Raw genomic sequence first — 5,457 nt, forward strand, 5'->3', positions numbered from 1 at the left:
AAAATCATTTCTGAAGAAAAAGGAGAAGAAAATGTGCAAAAATCCGCAAAAAAGAAGTGAAAGAAATTACACGAAGAAAAACGAGATCAAAAAGTCAAAGAATTCAAAAATAGCCGCGTTGGAAAGACGAGAAAACAAAATAAAAATATATAAAAAAAAAGAATTTAAATTAATTAATGAGGTTTAATTAAAATAAATTATTGGGAATTAATTATTTAATTTCTAAATAATTTATATTAATTAAATTAATTTAATTTAATTTAAATTGGAAAAAGAAAAAAAATAATAATAGAAAAGAAACAAAATTCGGAGCCCAAAACCTGGAGCCCAAACCCGGAGCCCAAGTCTCGATTCGCAGCCCAGATCCGGAAGAACCCGAACCGAATCCGAAAACCGACCCGCAACCATTTCGTCTCACAGAAGATCCGCGCCTTAACCTGGTTTCCGACCCGACCCAGAACTCCGACCCGCTTTGGATCCGCGTGTTTCTTCGTTGGTGACGTCATTTGTGACGTCATAGCACCCGATCCATGAACAGACTTCGATCCAGGCTCCGACCCGACTCCGATTCGTTTCCTCTCACATAAAGTCCGCGCCTTGACCCGGTTTCGACCCAAAATCCGATCGGTACTATTCATGCCTAAACGACGTCGTTTTGAGTACCAGATTTGCCAATTCCGATTCCATTCCATTTTTAACCATTTTTTCCCCACTTTTTCCAATTTTAAACCCATTCCTTTCCAACCAATACTCAATAATTCACCACCTTTAAACTTTCCAACCATTTATTCCCATCTTTTTAATTCTTTTGAATTCTTTTTCATTAGATCCAATCTTAATTTATTTCTTTTTGGTATTTAATTCTCCCAATTTTTACTATAAATACCACCATTTTTCACCAAAAAAAGGGGAGGAGAAAAGGAGAAGACATTGGAATCATACACTTTGATACACAAATTTCTCCATACAATTTCTTACCATATCACCATTATACCAAATTCCATCCAACCTTTGAACCACAATTGGGGATTCAAGAGTCAAAAAAAGCTAAGGAATTGAAGATTGCAGTGGCATTAGGGACTACATCGGGTTTGTTTTATCGACATGTTTAACATTCTCAATATGTTTTCTATGTATGTTGTAACCTTAATTATGAGCTAAATTCTCTTTGCTTTCACTTGGATAATGAAACCTTGAAAATATGATTTGATTTATATTATTCGGATATTAATTGTTATTTATTTTATTATGCATATTTGATCATTTATTTGTATATGTTAAGTTTTTGTAATTAATTTTCCCATAACTAAGTTAATATTTTTAAAAGATCACTTTAATTATATTACCTTGAATCATAAATTTTTCATAACCATTGATATTTATGACTAGTAAAGGACAATATTCTAGGAATTGGGCAAAATAAAATACTAAAAATTTAACATGTATATTTTATATCGTACGACCAACTTACGATTCCTATTTGTTTTACTACCACTAAAATGAATAGTTTGATCAAATGTTTGCATGATACGAATGAATTATTGTTAATAAAATTGTTAATTGCATGACAATTGTTTTTAATTAATTTTATTATCAAAACGGTAAAAAATTTAGATCATGATTTTTAACCAATTTTAGAAATCGATAAATAACTAATAATATCCATTGCACTTAATATAAATCATTCATTACTAAAAGGTGGAATTAAATCTAAGTGAAAGCATCCTTATCATTCTTGATTCTTAAAAACCAATTCTTGTTCTATATTTATTCTACACTTTAATTGTTAAAATTCTCATTATTGTCTTGTTACTAGAAATTCCCCCAAGTTACTTATCTTTTAAGTTAATTAAGCGACAAATAGTCTAATATTAAATCATACTCGTTTCCCCAAGTGTTCGACATCCGTTCTTACCATTGCTATATTACAAATTCAATTAGGTACACTTGCCTAAGTCGATAGTAAATTCTAGTATCGGTAATTTCAACCTTATAAATTTAAGACTAGATAAATTACACATCAAGTTTTTGGCGCCGTTGCCGGGGAAACGGTTTTATTTGGTTTAGTCTTATTGTTTGTTAGTTAACGTAAAAAAAAAAAAAAATTTAAATTTAAGAAAAAAAAAATATATATTAAAAACAAATTAAAAAAAAAGACGAAATTTATTTAAAATACTAAAGCTTACTTACTAAAAAAAAAATTAAAAAAAAAATTATATTTTTTTTTATCTTTTAATTTAGTATTGCATAAATTTCCTTAGTTAATTATAGATTGTTAAATTTACTAATAAAAAAAAATTTAAAAATATATAAAAAAAAATTATATTTAAAAAAAAAAAAAATTATATATAAAAAATGGTATCAGAGCCATGTTTATATTGCATGAATAACCTTATTTAATTCGCGTGTAATACGAGTAATTCTACTTACCAGAACAGAGTTTGGAATTGGTACGTTGGTTTTGGTTGCTGGATTTCAGAAAAGTTATATTTATAATATACACCGAAATGATCCTGCCTCCCGGCTGCCTCTCTCTGTCTGTTCTCTATTTGATAGTCAAAGTATTACACAAAAATTAAATAAATAATTTATGCAATATAATCAATTCAATTTAAGATAGAATTTCCCTAATATATGACCCGAAGTTCAAATTTCACTTTCGTTCCACCTTTAGAAGAGCCCGAACGCACGTTTCATCAACTAATCCGAGAAAACCAAACAATGACCGATCTAGCCCTCCTTTCATTAGAGGAATATACAAGCCGTACTAGAGACGGAGATGATCATGGAATCATTCGTCCAGCGATACTAGCCCAAACAAATTTCGAATTAAAAGGACAATTTTTTCACCTTCTACGAGAAACTCCTTTTGCCGGAAGAGAAGATGAAGATGCGAACCAACATGTCGAAGCTGTACTCGAAATAGCTGACTACTTCAACATTGTTGGAGTAAGCAAAGATGCAGTCATGCTTAGAGTGTTTCCAATAACACTACAAGGAGCTGCAAAACGTTGGATAAAATCTGAACCTACGATTACCACATGGGAAGGTTTAAGATCAAAATTTACAAAACAATTTAGCCCACCATGCAAAATTGCGAAGATGAAAATGAAAATTCAAAGTTTTCAGCAGCTTGAAGATGAGACACTGTATGATGCTTGGGACCGTTATAAAGAAATGCTGCAAAATTGTCCACAACATGATCTAAATCCACATCAGGTCGTGCAGACTTTCTATAACGGGATCGATGTTTGTACCCGTCAGTTAGTTGACTCTCAAGGACCCATTCCTAAGAAAAATCCAGCTGACGGGAAAGCAATAATCGAGGAACTCGCCCAACACTCACATCAGTGGCATTCTTCACGAGATTCATCTTTCCAAAAAAGATCAACATGAGAGAGCTCAGATGGCTTGGCAGCATTAAATGCAAAATTGGATGCATTAGGAAGAGACTTGAAAAGGGTCAATCAGACAATTCATGCTATCCAAGTCGGCTGTGACAACTGTAGTGGACCACATCTTGAAAAAGATTGTCCATTAGATCAAGATGGGAATCAAAAGGTTGATGTATGCTACTCATCTGGAGATAGATACGATGAAAGGAAGCCTCGGAACAACTGGAAACCATTCGATGAATACAAGAAGGAAATGGAGATGCAAGGGAAATGGAGACAAAGCGGTCAAGGTTTCTACCAAAAAAACCCACCATTGGAGCAAATTGTGCAAGAAAAGAAGCCAACTTTCGAAGAAATGATGGCCAGATTTGCAGAAGCATCTGATAAAAGACATCGAGATACAGAAGAGTTGGTGAAAAGAATCGGATCAACAACTGAAACTGCTCTAAGAAATCAGCAAGCTTCGATGTTGAACATCGAAAACCAAATCGGGCAAATTTCGAGAGTACTACAAGAGCGATTTCCTGGAACATTACCAAGTAACACTGAGACAAATCCGACTGCTCATGTCAAAGCAATAACAACTCGAACTGGAAAAAATCTTGAGCCGTTAGTTCCAGTTCATACTAACGAACCTTCTACTATTTCACAATCACAAGAGAAGGAAAAAGAACCAGTTCCGGTTGAGACAATTACATCCACTCCAGTTGTCAAACCATATAGGCCACCAATTCCTTTCCCTCAACGCTTGAGGAAGGAAAAAGAGGAGGAGGACTATCGCAAATTCATCGATCATATCAAATCCTTGCATATCAACATCCCATTCATTGAAGCTATGGCTCAAATGCCCAAATATGCAAAATTTCTGAAAGATTTGCTTGTTAACCGAAAGAAAATGGAGGAAGCTTCAAGTGTAGTATTAAACGAACAATGTTCAGCAGCCATGTTGAACAAACATCCTCAGAAAATGAGAGATCCAGGAAGTCTGACTTTACCGTGCCAATTTGGTAATTTGGGTCTCAGCCATGCTCTCGCTGATTCAGGAGCAAGTATAAATCTTATGCCATATTCGTTTTACAAGAAACTTGATTTACCTGAACCAAAACCAATTCGAATGGCAATCCATCTGGCAAACAAATCAGTGACGTATCCAAAAGGGATAGTGGAGGACTTACTGGTGAAAGTTGACAAGTTCGTATTTCCTGCAGATTTTGTAGTGCTTGATATGGAAGAAGACAATGAAGTTCCTATTATTTTGGGAAGACCATTCTTAAGCACTGCAAGAGCATTAGTTGACATTCATGGATCAAAGTTGACACTAAGAGTCGGAACTGATGCTATCACCTTCGGTCTTGATAGAGCAATGAAGCACTCCAAGGTGAGTGATGATGAAGTTTTCTTTGCTGATGTTTTTGATAACTTATTGGAAAATGAGATATTGGAAGTAAAAGATAAAGACATTGAAAGCATGATGCAACTTGGAGAAGATACGTTTGATGCTGAAAAAGATCTGGAAGAACTGGAAAAGCTGCTGGAGGAGATTAATCAAAAAGAAGACTACACGGATAGTAAATCAGAAAAAGAGGAAGCACACCACAAAGAAACACCTTTTGACTCCGATGTCAAAAGTGAGTTGAAAGTTTTACCTGATCATTTGGAGTACGCATACCTAGGAAATAATGAGCAATTCCCTGTGATCATCGCTGCAAATCTCTCACCGCATGAAAAAGAGAGGTTGATTGAAGTTTTGAAAAAGAGAAAGCAAGCTATAGCATGGAATATTTTTGATATCAAAGGAATAAATCCATCCTATTGTTCTCACAAAATTTTGATGGAAGAAGGATCAAAACCAGCAGTCCAACCACAAAGGCGAATGAACCCGAAAATGCAAGAAGTTGTGAGAAAAGAGATCGTAAAACTCTTAGATTCGAGAATGATCTACCCTATTTCAGACAGTCCATGGGTAAGCCCCATTCACATTGTCCCAAAGAAAGGAGGAATGACCATCATAATCAATGAAAAGAATGAGCTGATACCAACAAGAACAGTTACAGGGTGGCGA

General features: G+C 34.5%; 1 non-coding gene across 1 annotated transcript; it reads right to left on the minus strand.

Annotated features, from left to right (window-relative positions):
• Positions 1-3,099: 3,099 nt before the first annotated feature.
• LOC145110523 (small nucleolar RNA R71) lies at positions 3,100-3,206 on the minus strand. Its single transcript, XR_013709901.1, has one exon. It is a non-coding gene; the product is annotated as a small nucleolar RNA R71 (small nucleolar RNA).
• Positions 3,207-5,457: the final 2,251 nt, after the last annotated feature.

Source organism: Lactuca virosa, chromosome 4, assembly GCF_052849685.1.
Source record: "Lactuca virosa cultivar CGN04683 chromosome 4, Lactuca_virosa_CGN04683_v6, whole genome shotgun sequence".
NCBI classification, from domain to species: Eukaryota; Viridiplantae; Streptophyta; class Magnoliopsida; order Asterales; family Asteraceae; genus Lactuca; species Lactuca virosa.